Source organism: Anabrus simplex, chromosome 1 (genome assembly GCF_040414725.1).
Source record: "Anabrus simplex isolate iqAnaSimp1 chromosome 1, ASM4041472v1, whole genome shotgun sequence".
Classification (NCBI taxonomy): domain Eukaryota; kingdom Metazoa; phylum Arthropoda; class Insecta; order Orthoptera; family Tettigoniidae; genus Anabrus; species Anabrus simplex.
In genome coordinates, this window is record NC_090265.1 from 1,550,521,276 (window position 1) to 1,550,534,966 (window position 13,691).

General features: G+C 38.6%; 1 protein-coding gene across 2 annotated transcripts in view; it reads right to left on the bottom strand.

The window, feature by feature from the left end:
• LOC136880296 (zinc finger protein OZF) overlaps positions 1 to 13,691 on the bottom strand; it is a 130,482-nt gene that overhangs the window by 96,796 nt on the left and 19,995 nt on the right. For both annotated transcript variants that reach the window (XM_068229139.1, XM_067153291.2), the window contains one exon: positions 859 to 1,091. The gene's annotated coding sequence lies outside the window, so the exon portion shown is untranslated. The remainder of the gene's footprint in view (positions 1 to 858; positions 1,092 to 13,691) is intronic.

Sequence of the window (13,691 nt, forward strand, 5' to 3'; positions counted from 1 at the left end):
TACTACTAATAGACTTATTTAGTATAATAGTTATACAGATGAAACTTTGAGATTCATTGAAAGAAGAAAACGTAAATATTATTTTAATTAAACTGCCTAGTAGAGTAACTTCTGCGTAGGATGGAATGGTACAGTAAACCCTTGTTTGTAATGACACAATAAGATGAGGTTTATTCCAACAAGCTGCCAGATCAGTTTGAGTTGTCTACACAGTAGCAATTAGTATTCCAATAAAACCTCTAAATACTAACTTGTACTGTAACAGTTAATTCCAACACTCTGGAGATGAGTACATGACAGATTTGTGAAAGTTTGAATTAGTTCTTGGATCTTACAGGGATGGTTATAAACATATGCAATACCAGAAATAAGCCGCCAGGTGGCCATGATCATTGAGGCGTTAAGTCTATATGGTCTGACAGCGTGGATAGCCGGTTTGAGTCCCGTTGGTCAAAACAAATTTCACCATCAGAATATTGGCCGGCAGGGTAGGAGAGGTGATGGCATATAATTTTTAACCACTAGATTACATGCCAAAAGCCTCGATTCACTTCCAAACCTCTCCGCAGTGCTCACATGGAGTGAGGGAATATGATGCTGTTGATGGTGATTTGTCCATCGGATGGGGACGTTAAGCCTTGAGGAGATCCCTTGGTGCTACTCAACAGTAGTAGGCTATGTGCTAACACTGGGTGTCAACCTCTTCCTTCTTACCATCATATATAAAGTCATTCATTTCATTTCATTAACTCCTCTGATGAGGCTGATGTCAGGAAATGTATTTGGTCAAAAAAAATTGCTGTGCATGCATGCAAAATGTTAAGGCATAGTTGAAAGGAGATATCAATTTTAGTGTACCTTATAACATGTCAACTTCTCTGGAAAGAAGAATAGTATCTAGTGAAGATTTAAAAACGGGAGTCATGGTGACATAGCAGTCTAGTCATTTGGTTCTAATATTAATGTCCTGGTTTTGAATTCCGGCATCTTCAGATGGAATTATCAATAGGTAAAGCATGCGGTGACAGGAAAAGCATCTAGCCTCACATCCCTGGCTAAATTGTAAACCAAGTCTGGGTGCTCCAATGTCCCTGAAAAGAGAAGGAAGGTGGCACTAAAGAAAAATGTTTATAAAAGTGATGCAAATCAGCAAGAGACAATGTTGCTAATGTTTTAATAATACAGCCTTTCTTTTGAAATAATGTCTTTAATGAACTTGTGGTGGTGGTGGTGGTGGTGGTGGTGGTAAAGGCTGTTACTCCTTTAGGGGAAATATAAAAAGACAATTATCATCTCTAATCACAGGAGCAGGGTAAGTAAACTTGTGTTGTAGTGCAGCTCTTTTCAGGCACACCCCCAATGGAGGTGAGCAGCATGTACCATTTTAACCACATACTAGTCCTCCTGCAGTTGTTAAATCTCTGACACTACTGGGATTCGAACCCGCACCTCCATGGACGGCAGCTAATAGAGGCAGACAGGAGCAAAGTGACTAGAACAGATCCTCTGAAGAGTGGAGATATTGGTAGAAGAAAAATAAGCCGAGGAGCTTAGTGAACCCAATACAATTGGGATCAGAAGAGAGGAGGAGTTGACCACGGCAGAGTGGAGTGGTGGTAGTGATTTTTGTTTTACGAGGAAGTACAACTAGGTAATCATCACCTCTGAACAAATTTAAAATAAAACAAAATTATTTATTCAACGAAGGAATTTGGAAATGCAGTATAAAATAAAACAAAAATTTATTGAATTAGGCCAAAAAATTACTAATGAATCAAAAGGGAACGTGTGTTCCCTGCGTAACAGTACACTTGTAATTTACATACACTTGATTAATACACTCTCGCACATAAAGCGGATGACGGGATGAACAGCAGTCGCGTCATCGGCTAGTATGTGTTCGAGTGTTTCCTGCAGGCCGAGGCTCTGTCTTAGGCCAGAGAGATTGGCGCACTTTGTGACGATGTGGGTCACGGTGAAGTCGGCACTACAAGAACACACTGGGGTGTGTGTGTGTGTCTTCCTCATGAGTACGTAGATCATTCATGACCTATCTACAGCCTACACAATACCATGGCCTCTCTCTGCGAAGGCCGGAAAGAGGACCGCCACACGGTAGTCATCTTCTTAATTGCTCTCAGCTTGTTGGGAGTTCGGACAGCTAGCCACTCCGATTCCCAGGACACCAAGTTGGTTCGACGTAGCTGAGAACAAATATCTTTAGCAGGTACATTGATAGGTCTTAAGAGGTAAAAGTAACCACTTCCTTTGTAGCTTCATCCACAAGTTCATTTCCCGCAATCCCAACGTGGCTTGGAAGCCACGCGAAAGTGATTCTGGTACCAGCATCACTTAACCTGGCTAGAAGGTCATGAATCTGCTTCACCAGTGAGTGTTACGAGGAACAGGTTTCAATAGACAAGTCAGTACACATACGAAAATGGTTTCTTTCATCACCCTGTGCAAACTGCAGGGCTTTTAAGATGGCATAAAGCTCCATAGTATACACGCTACATACACTAGGGAACGAGATCTTCATGCTCTTATCATCAGTGACGAAAGAGCAACCAACATTTTCTCCGATTTTGGAACCATCCGTGAAGATATGTCTCACGGCTGGATACTGATGAACGAAGTCCTGGAAATACCTCCGATAAATGCAAAGAGGAGAAGAATTCCACCTAATCAATACTTGTTTATTGTTATTATTAAAAACAGAGGACCGGTTTCGACCCTAGCGGGTCATCCTCAGCTGAACACACATATACATATGACGCATTGTGCAATTGAAACATTACCATATCTAAAAAGGAATATCATGTGACAATAACATGTCAGGTTGTACTCATGAGTAGGGCATTCGTCAAATTGGAGATTAAGTATATGTTATCATTTATCTATGTGACATGCGTGAGTACATCTATGACAAGTGAATATTCCTGAACTTAAAACTAACTTATAAGTATACATAAAATAAAAACAACATATACGTAAAACACATTCATGCTTGTGAATGTTTGAGTTTATGGCTTGCACTGTTTCTTGATTATTCTTCAGTTTGACTACTATAATTAAGTCTTGTTGTCCATAACTGTACATTATACTAAAAACTCAATGGCTTGAATTGTGATATGAGTTACACTTTAAAATACCAATTTCTCGTTTAGAAGTTTTTTGTCACCATATGTACAAGAAGGACAAGAAACACTTTACATCTCTAAAAGGCAAAACATTGAAGTAGTGTAGATTCAGTTGAGGCTTGGACGGAAGTGTAGAGAATACAGCTTGCAATATATTAAAATCCTGTTTGTTTACATTCAAAGACGAGTCATGATGTCCTGTGCCGTATTAAGTAAAGTTGTATGGCATTAAACCAGAGTGGTGGCTCCTTCCCTTTTTGTAGTTGTGTGAGAGTATAATGATTATCTGTGAAAGATAAGAATAAGATGTGAGTGATACTAATATGTTGAAGGAATGTCTTTGAGTCATATGAGAGAATCTATATGTGTACTTACTGCTATTGTAGTCCTGAGGTTGTATATGGTTTGGGAGCACGTTGTGTGCTGCTCCGTGTTCGTCTTGGGTTAACGCCGGTTGCTGTAAGGGGAAAGGGCGGAGGGGCAGGAGAAATGGCTGTTGAGGGGGTAGGGGTGGAGCTGGGCGTGTCTTCTGGTGGTTCTCCGGCGCGTGTCAGGTTTTGTTTATTGATTCTCTTGAGATAAGCATTTTTTAGCGAAGGAATGACTGTATTAAAGGTGATATTTGTTTTTTCTCTAATTACGTTTATATTAAAATTAGGGTTGGCGTATTGATCTAAAGAGATATAAAATACTTCTATTATATTGAGAAAGGGGCCCTTGGAGTTTATATTCAGAATTTGCATGTCATTTTCGATATTTGGGAACTTGTGTTTATAATCTTCAATGTGTTGACCTATGGAGGAAAAAGGATTGTGTTTTATGGCATTTAGGTGTTCATTGTAATGGATTTGAAAGTTCCTGCCAGTACGTCCGATGTAGCTGGTGTCACAGTTGTTGCAATTTATACGATATTCCCCTGAATGGTTGTATTTATTATTACTGTTGATTGTTCTAGTGTTATGTATGATATTGGCACTATTGTGTGTAGTTTTATATGCTATTTTTAAGTTGCGTTTTTTTAAAATGTTGGTTACGGGATATAGATGCGTATTATTGAAAGTAAATAGTATGTAATCTTTCTTGGATTTTTCTGTTTTAGTTAGTTTTGATTTGGGTTGAAATTTTATTTTACGAATAATTTTGTTAATCATTTCTTTTTTATATCCATTGTGTTTGGCTACTTCATGAGCTGTAATTCTTTGTTTAATTCTTCAGTTGTTAATGGAATGCTCTATGTATCATGCTATAGTATGCTGCTCTTTTGTGTATATTGGGATGAATGGAATCCATTTGGATTGTATTACAGGTGTGTGTGGGTTTTCTATATATTTTGTAAGCTCGGTGACTTTCATGTCTGGTTATGGATATGTCTGAATAGTTTAGGGTACGGTTGTTTTCTATTTCTTTAGTGAATTTTATGTGTGGGGTCTATTGTATTCAATTGATTCAATATGCAGGTTTCATTGGTAAATCTATTGTCAATAATAACAAACATGTCGGCAACAAATCTGCACCAGAAAAATATGTCTTTTTTACTGATTGATTGATGCTCCAAATGGTCTACGTAGATTTCTGCTAGTATGCCTGAGGCAGGAGATCCCATCAGTAAGCCTTGCTGTTGATAAATAGTATCATGGAATTTGAAATAGTTGTTGCTGATGGCAAATTCAAGTAGTTTTATAAATTCTTCTATTTCTAAGGTGCTTACATTACTGTAGTTTGTTTAACTGGACAATTATTTTTATGTTTTTTTGTGTGGGTATATTAGGATACATGTTTGTTATGTCAAATGATGCGAGGATATGGTATCTTTAATTCTTTCATAATATTGCAAAAATCTATTGAATTCCGTACTATTTTTTGGCTAAGAATACGTAGTGTTTTTTAAGGAATTTCTGAATAAATTGTGAAGGTTTATAGGTCGGGCTTGATCTGTAATTTATGATGGGTCTCATTGGTATGTGTTCTTTATGTATTTTGGTGTTGGCTCTGGCGGTTGGTAACTGTGGGTTCAATGCGATAAGTTTCGTGGATACTTCTTCAGTTAAAAGAAAATGTGTATTTTTTTGTAATGTTTTGAAATTCTTTGTATATTAGTGGTTGGATCCTTACGTTTGATATGAACGGTATTATCTTGAAAACATTCTTTAGTTTTTGTTATATATTCATCCTTGTCGATGATAACAGTAGTATTACCTTTGTCGGCTTTGGTTATGAGTAGGTTTTTCTGTTTAATCTTGACCTTGAGTTTTTATATGTGAACTGTTGATAGTGTTTTTGTTTTGACTACTGTTGTGTGTTCTATTAATATATTGTGGAAGTATTTTTTTGATTTCATATCTGGCTTCATCGCGTAAATCGAATGGGATTTTTTGTATAGCATTTTCAGTTGTGATGTTCTGGAAAGTTGATGTATTTCCTCAGTTATGTTTGGATCCCTTGCTCAATATGACCGATTCTGTTTCATCGAATTAAGTTTCTGTTAAATTTTTCATAGGTGGGTGAAATCTGTGTTCAATAACGCCGTTAGGATAGGTAGGGGGATAATATTAAATTAATGTAGTAATGGTCCACCTTTCAATACTATAATATGTAATATTCTAAATTACATTACTTAGGGACTAGTTTCGGCCGGGGCTGGCCATCTTCAGCCTTAATGTAAAACATCTAATAACTAAATAAATGTACATGCACAAAATTGGCATAAAACAAATGAAACAAATATATACAAATTGACATTAAAAACTGGGTTGAAATTATGATTAAATTTGAAAATAAACTTGGTTCTAACATCTTGAGTATGCTCATCATTGAGACTATTTCAAGTATTAATTTATATACACAGAACTATTAGTTCTAATACTGCTGATCATTAATAATTCAATAGTAAATGGGAACTGGTAAATGTTGATCCCGTAGTTCATCACCAAATCTATATGAGTGGTGTTAGCCATATGCAATCAATTGGACACTGCTGTAAATAAGCACCACGAGAACATCTCATTTTATTATTTTGATTGATGATGAAACAACATCTAGCAGTTCTCCGTCAGCTAGTGGCCAGCCCCAGCCGAAACTAGTCCCTATGTAATGAAATTTAGAATATTACATAATATAGTATTGAAAGGTGGACAATTACTACATTAATTTAATAATTATATTGGACTTACAATTCCATATGGATCAGAACCATGAAGTTTATAACCTATGATAGGTAGGGGGATTCATGTTCGGGTTCTTGGTTTGCAGTTTTGGTTTGAGTGCTTCTAGTTTCCTATTCAGTTCCTATTTTTAATAATAACAATACACAAGTATTGATTAGGTGGACTTCTTCTCCTCTTTGCATTTGTGTGAATCATCAATCCGGACATGAAGCTCATAGATTACGATACCTCCGATAAACTGAGGAATTCGTGTTCACCTTGAGTCCACGGTGTAGATCTAGCCGTACATCCATTCGCGGATCTAACCACGGAGGTACCTCACTAAAAGTCTGTTCAAGACAACCACCGATATCTATATTTAATTCATAACACAAGCTAGCAAGCAACTCTGAAAAGTGGTGGAAAAAGGGGCTCTGGTTAAGACGCAGCAGGTCGTTATGCTACTTAGGTTCCAAAAGGGGTAAAAAATAAATAAGTAAATAAATGCAATGTAAATTTTAATCTTATACCAGTTGTATAGTATTATTTGAAGTAATTCCACATACTGTATAAGAGTTGACTATGTTTGTAAGTACAGGAGATATTATAAGTAGAATTTTTTAAACAATATAAATTTATTAAGGATGAGCTGTGTGTTTAATAGAAAAAATTGTTAGTGTAAATTATATAATATTCTATTCTAGGAAAATTTTCTTCTTCTCTTGTTAACTTGAAATTTAGTGCTTGACAATAATGTACTTTTAGTGTACCATTTGCTACTGAGGTAGACACCTCATTTGCAAATAAAGAGATTTTGATTTGATCAGTTTAAAGTTAAAAATTTCATGATTGCTCCATATTGAATAGAGAAATATACAATATTAAATAGAAGGAAGGATCCACCTTTCAATACTCTGTTGTTAAGTTGAACCAAATAGAAGTTACTGCTTTGCTAATTGGCTGATGACGACATTTCGGATCCTTCCTTCTATTTAATATTGTATACAAGCTATCAATTCGAAACCTGACCGGCCGTGTGGCATTTGGCCGGTCTTGGTACCTCTGGTGGTATTGGATACTAAAGATGCATTGATAGCTTGGATGTAGCGGCATTTCACGGATTTTGGCAGCGTATATGAGGAGTAACTGCTGCCTCCTTATCCGTACAGATGTAACTCCCGCTTCAGCGAGTAGGCTGGGAATGGGGCTAGTATGTAAAGCTCCTGTTGCCAGCCTAACTCTACTATGGTGAATATTGTCTAAAAGGCTCAGCGTAGATTTTGATGCTGAGCCATAAGCCGCACTACCATAGTGCATTTGGAACAGGACCGTTGCTATGTAAAAACGTAGCAGCACCGCACGGTCAGCCCCCACGAAGTACCCCTGAGAAACTTAAGCATGTTAAGTCTCTTCATGCAGGCAACCTTCAACTGACGGATGTGAGTCTTCTACGTTAGTCTCTTATCAAAATGAAGACCCAGGAATCTGCAGATGTCCACCACTGGTAAGACACTGTTTCACAAGCAGAGTTCTGGTTCATGATGCATAAGCCAACGTCGACAGAAGTTTACAACTGAGGTTTTCACCGCTGAGAATCGAAAACCATGTTGCAGGGCCCATCTGTCAACTCGGTTAATAGCCTGATGTAGCTGTCTCTCAGCAAATTCCACCCTTCCGGAGCTGTAATGTAGAGCTAAATTGTCTACATACAGCGATGGAATGACTGTGGGCCGAGCAGCGGCAACTATGCCATTGATGGCGACTGCGAAAAGCGTGACTCTCAGTACTGATCCCTGTGGTACTCCGTTTTCCTGAACGTAACATTGAGAAAATGCATTCCCTACTCAGACTTGAAAGAGCCAGAGGGACATGAAGTTCTCAATAAAGGTTGGCAAATTTCCCTGAAATATCCACTGGTGTAGGGTGGAGAGAATACCATATCGCCAGGTAGTATCGTAAGCTTTCTCCAGGTCACAAAACACGGCGACTAGATGTTCCTTCTGGAGGAAGGCCCCCTGAATGGCGCTCTTCAGTCTGACCAGATGATCAGTGGCAGACTGATGAGAGCGAAAACCACACTAGTAGTTAGACAAGAGACCTTCCTTTTCCATGGCCCACACAAGACACCTTTCAAATAGATTGTTAAGATGATAGACAGGAACTTCGTACAAGTAAGTAGATGCAATACAGGCTCAGTTCAGGGCCAGTCGTTATCATTACATGCTCCTAAATTTAGATCCCTTATGAGGTACTGGTAGTTAGAGAGCTTCAGCCATTCTTTCACCATCTACCACCGGTAGTGCTGAAAGGGCAAACCTAACCTCGTTCAAATAAAATGTTTCAAAATTAGTTGTGTTGATCAAGCTTATGATATCAATGAATAACCGAGAGGTCAGTGGCAGGTATTAATAGATGACTGAATATTTTCTGTAACTCTTCATTCGGTAGTAATTTTTAACGTTATTGGTTTTATGTCCCACTAACTACTTTTACAGTTTTTGGAGATAATAGGGGGGAAAATTTTGTCCTGCAGGTGTTCTTTTATGTGCCACTAAATCTACCGACAAGAAGCTGTCGTATCTGAGCACCTAGAAATACCACCAGACTGAGCCAGGATTGAACCTGCCAATTTGGCAGCAGATGGAAGAAGAATTCCTACCAAACATCTTTAGATATCAGGTACTATTTTGACAGCACGTTATGCTGAACAAGAAAGTCAGATTAAGTGACATTATTCTCCTTATTAACTTAGCCTAAAATTTGCTGAACAAGAAAGTCAGATTGACATTATTCTCCTTTTTAAAATGTAGCCTAAAATTAGAAGAACACTAATGACATACTAACATTTAGACATACAATAGGCCTATTGAAGGTAATGATCAAGAACTTAGTGCTCATACGGTGAACAATTTTTGTAGCCTCTTATGGTAAATAAGAAATATCTCATTATATTTTCCATTTCACTCCTCACAGTACTTTATCAATATCATCATTATAACTTTCCAATTCCAGTTTATCAGGTGTGGTGTACAAGGGCTCACCATCTCCTCCTGTCTCCATACATCATCTTTTTCAGAACATCTTCCCATCTGACACTTCTCTCCTTCACATTTGATTTTACTGTCTCTAACCAGCATTTCCTTGGCCTTCCCCTTGGTCCTTTTCCTTGGACAGTAAGGTAAAAGTATTTTTTTTGTAGGTCTTTCCCTAAATTCTTATAATGCACCCACCCCACTGAAGTCTATGGTTCTTTACTAAACCGATAATACGGACCAGTTACCTTCTTAATTACATCATTTCTGATTTTGTCCTTTCGAGTACTTTGATTCATAGTCGACTATGAATTAAATACAATAACTTAAAATATTTAAATGAATTCATAATAACTATTTCATAACTTCATTGTAGCAAGTAATTAAACACCACTCAAAATTGTTCTACATGAACGAAATGGAATTCAGTGGGGTTTTGGAAGAAAGAAAGTAGAACTGGCTGAGTCAGCAAAGAGGATGCATCTGGATGTACTAGGAGTAAGTGATATTCGGGTAAGGGAAGAAAATGAGGAAGAGATAGAAGATTATAAAGTGTACTTGACAGGTGTTAAAAAGGGGAGGGCAGAGTATGGGGTAGGACAGTTTATCAGGAATACTAATGCACGCAACATAGTTTCTGTTATGCACATAAATGAGCGTATGATGTGGGTAGATTTGTCAGTTGGAGGAATTAGGACGAGAATTGCCTCAGTGTATTCACATGTGAGGATGCAGATGAGGATGAAGTTGACAAGTTTTATTAAGCATTGAGTGACATCATAGTCAGGGTCAACAGCAAGGATAGGATAGTGCTAATGGGCGATTTCAATGCGAAAGTTGGAAATAGAACTGAACGATAGGAAAGGGTGATTGGTAAATGTGGGGAAGATATGGAAGCTAATGGGAATGGGAAGAGTTTGCTGGAATTCTGTGCTAGTATGAGTTTAGCTGTTACGAATACATTGTTCAAGCATAAGGTTATTCACCGCTACACATGGGAGGCTACGGGTACCAGATCCATAATAGACTATATCTTAACATACTTTGAATTCAGGAAGTCTGTTAGGAATGTACAAGTTTTTCGGGGATTTTTCGATGATACAGACCAATATCTGATCTGTAGTGAACTAAGTATCTCTAGGCCTAGGGTAGAGAAAGTGAAATCTCTCTGCAAACGAATAAGGGTAGAAAATCTCCAGGACGAGGAAATTAGACAGAAGTACAGTGAAACCTCGGAATGTGAGTAACTTGGTCTACGAGTGTTTTGCAAAATGAGCAAACATTTTAAATAAATTGTAACTTGATAAGCGAGTCAGGTTCCGCAAACGAGCGTCACGTGTGCCTACGTTTTTCGCTCCCCTGTTCCTTTGTTGAATGGATGAACGAGGTCTTTGGTCCTGTAGTGAAAAAAATATCTTTCAGAAAATAATCTGCTGCTCAAAGTCTTGCTGGTTATGGACAATGGTTCTGCTCATCCTCCACGCCTTGAGGACGACTTACTGGAGGAATTCAAGTTCCAGGTTAAGTTCCTTCCTCCCAAAACTACTCCACTACTCCAGCCTATGGATCAGCAAGTCATTTCGAACTACAAGAAGATATACACCAAAGCACTATTTCAGTGATGGTTCGAATTGACCGAAGGAACAAATCTTACCCTCCGGGAGTTTGTGAGAAATCATTTCCCCATCATGAACTGCCTGAAGATCATCCATAAAGCCTGGGATGGAGTCACCAAGAGAACTTTCACTTCCGCTTGGTAAAGCTGTGGCCTGACTTTGTTCTTGGACGTGACTTTGAGGGGATTGTTGGTGACAATGAGCCGCAGATTGTCGATGAAATTGTGTCCTTAGGGAAGACTATGGGGCTGGAGGTGAATGACGTGGACATTCAAGAGCTGGTGGAAGAACATAGCCAGGAACTGACCACCAACGAACTGATGGACCTGCATCGCGAACAACAGAAGGAGGTTATGGAGGAGATCTCGTCCAGGGAAGAGGAGGACGAAAAGTCAGTGGAAACTCTCACTTCAACTGAGATTCGGAAGAAGTGCAAAATGTGGGAAATGGTGCTAAATTTTGTAGAAAAACACCACCCAAATAAGGCTGTAGCAGTGCGAGCGATGAATCAGTTCAATGACAATGCAACGTCACATTTTCGTGAAATCCTCAAAAAGAGGCAAAAGTAACAGTTATTGGAGAGGTTCCTCGTTAAAGTTGCACGAAAAGAAAACAATTACAGTGACCCAACAGATAGCAGTGATTCCGTTAGTGAAATTCGTGCTACACAGTAACTCTTCTCATGTCATCTCGTCTCCCTCACACCAGCAATGATTGTATTGTAAGGAAAAGTGCACTTTAATTTGTTTTATGTTATATTTTGTTTTAGAAATGGTATGCGAATAAATGTTTGTGTTGTGGACGAATCATCTGCGTTTCAATTGTTTCTTACGGGAAAACTTGCTTTGATATACAAGCGCTTTGGATTACAAGCATGTTGCCGGAACGAATTATGCTTGCAATCCAAGGTTCCACTGTACATAGATATGATTAGTGAGAAGTTTCGAACAGTGGACAGTAAGCAGGTTCAGGATATAGAAAGAGAATGGGTGGCATACAGGGATGCTGCAGTAGAAACAGCAGGGGAATGCCTAGGAACGACTGTGTGTAAAGACGGGAAAAAGCGAACATCTTGGTGGAATGATGAAGTGAGAACAGCTTGTAAATGTAAAAAGAAGGCTTATCAGAAATGGCTCCAAACAATGGCCGATGCAGACAGGGAATTGTATGTAGATGAAAGAAACGGAGCGAAACAAATAGTTACTGAATCGAAAAAGAAGTCATGGGAAGATTTTGCAAACAACCTGGAAATGCTAGGTCAAGCAGCAGGGAAACCTTTCTGGACAGTAATAAAGAATCTCAGGAAGGGAGAGAAAAAGGAAATGAACTGTGTTTTGAGTAATTCAGGTGAGCTCATAACAGATCCCAGGGAATCACTGGACAAGTGGAGAGAATATTTTGAACATCTTCTCAACGTAAAAGGATATCTTCATGGTGGTGTAACGAACAACCAAGCTCATGGGGAGGAAGAAAATGATGTTGGTGAAATTACGCTTGAGGAAGTGGAAAGAATGGTAAATAAACTCCATTGTCATAAAACAGCAGGAATAGATGAAATTAGACCTGAAATGGTGAAGTATAGTGGGAAGGCAGGGATGAAATGGCTTCATAGAATAATAAGATTAGCATGGAGTGTTGGTAAGGTACCTTCAGATTGGACAAAAGCTGTAATTGCACCTATCTATAAGCAAGGGAACAGGAAGGATTGCAAAAATTATCGAGGTATCTCACTGATTAGTATACCAAGCAAAGTATTCACTGGCATCTTGGAAGGAAGGGTGCGATCAGTCGTTGAGAGGAAGTTGGATGAAAACCAGTGTGGTTTCAGACCACAGAGAGGCTGTCAGGATCAGATTTTCAGTATGCACCAGGTAATTGAAAAATGTTACGAGAGGAATAGACAGTTGTGTTTATGTTTTGTAGATCTAGAGAAAGCATATGACAGGGTACCGAGGGAAAAGATGTTTGCCATACTGGGGGAATATGGAATTAAGGGTAGATTATTGAAATCAATCAAAGGCATTTATGTTGAGAATTGGGCTGCAGTGAGAATTGATGGTAGAATGAGTTCTTGGTTCAGTATAATTGCAGGGGTTAGACGAGGCGATAATCTTTCACCTTTGCTGTTCGTAGTTTACATGGATCATCTGCTGAAAGGTATAAGTCGCAAGGAGGGATTCAGTTAGGTGTAAATGTAGTAAGCAGTCTGGCCTATGCTGACGACTTGGTCTTAATGGCAGATTGTGCCGAAAGCCTGCAGTCTAATATCTTGAAATTTGAAAATAGGTGCAATGAGTATGGTATGAAAATTAGCCTCTCGAAGACTAAACTGATGTCAGTAGGTAAGAAATTCAACAAAACGAATGTCAGATTGGTGATACAAAGCTGAAACAGGTAGAACATTTTAAGTATTTAGGTTGTGTGTTCTCCCAGGATGGTAATATAGTGAGATTGAATCTAGGTGTAGTAAAACTAATGCAGTGAGCTCGCAATTGCAATTAACAGTGTTCTGTAAGAAGGAAGTCAGCTCCCAGACGAAACTATCTTTACATAGGTTTGTTTTCAGACAAACTTTGCTTTACGGGAGCGAAAGCTGGGTTGACTCACGATATCTTATTCATAAGTTAGAAGTAACAGACATGAAAGTAGCAAGAATGATTGCTGGTACAAACAGGTGGGAACAATGACAGGAGGGTACTCGGAACAAGGATATACAAGCTAATTCAGGAATGAACTCCATGGATGAAGCTGTACGCATAA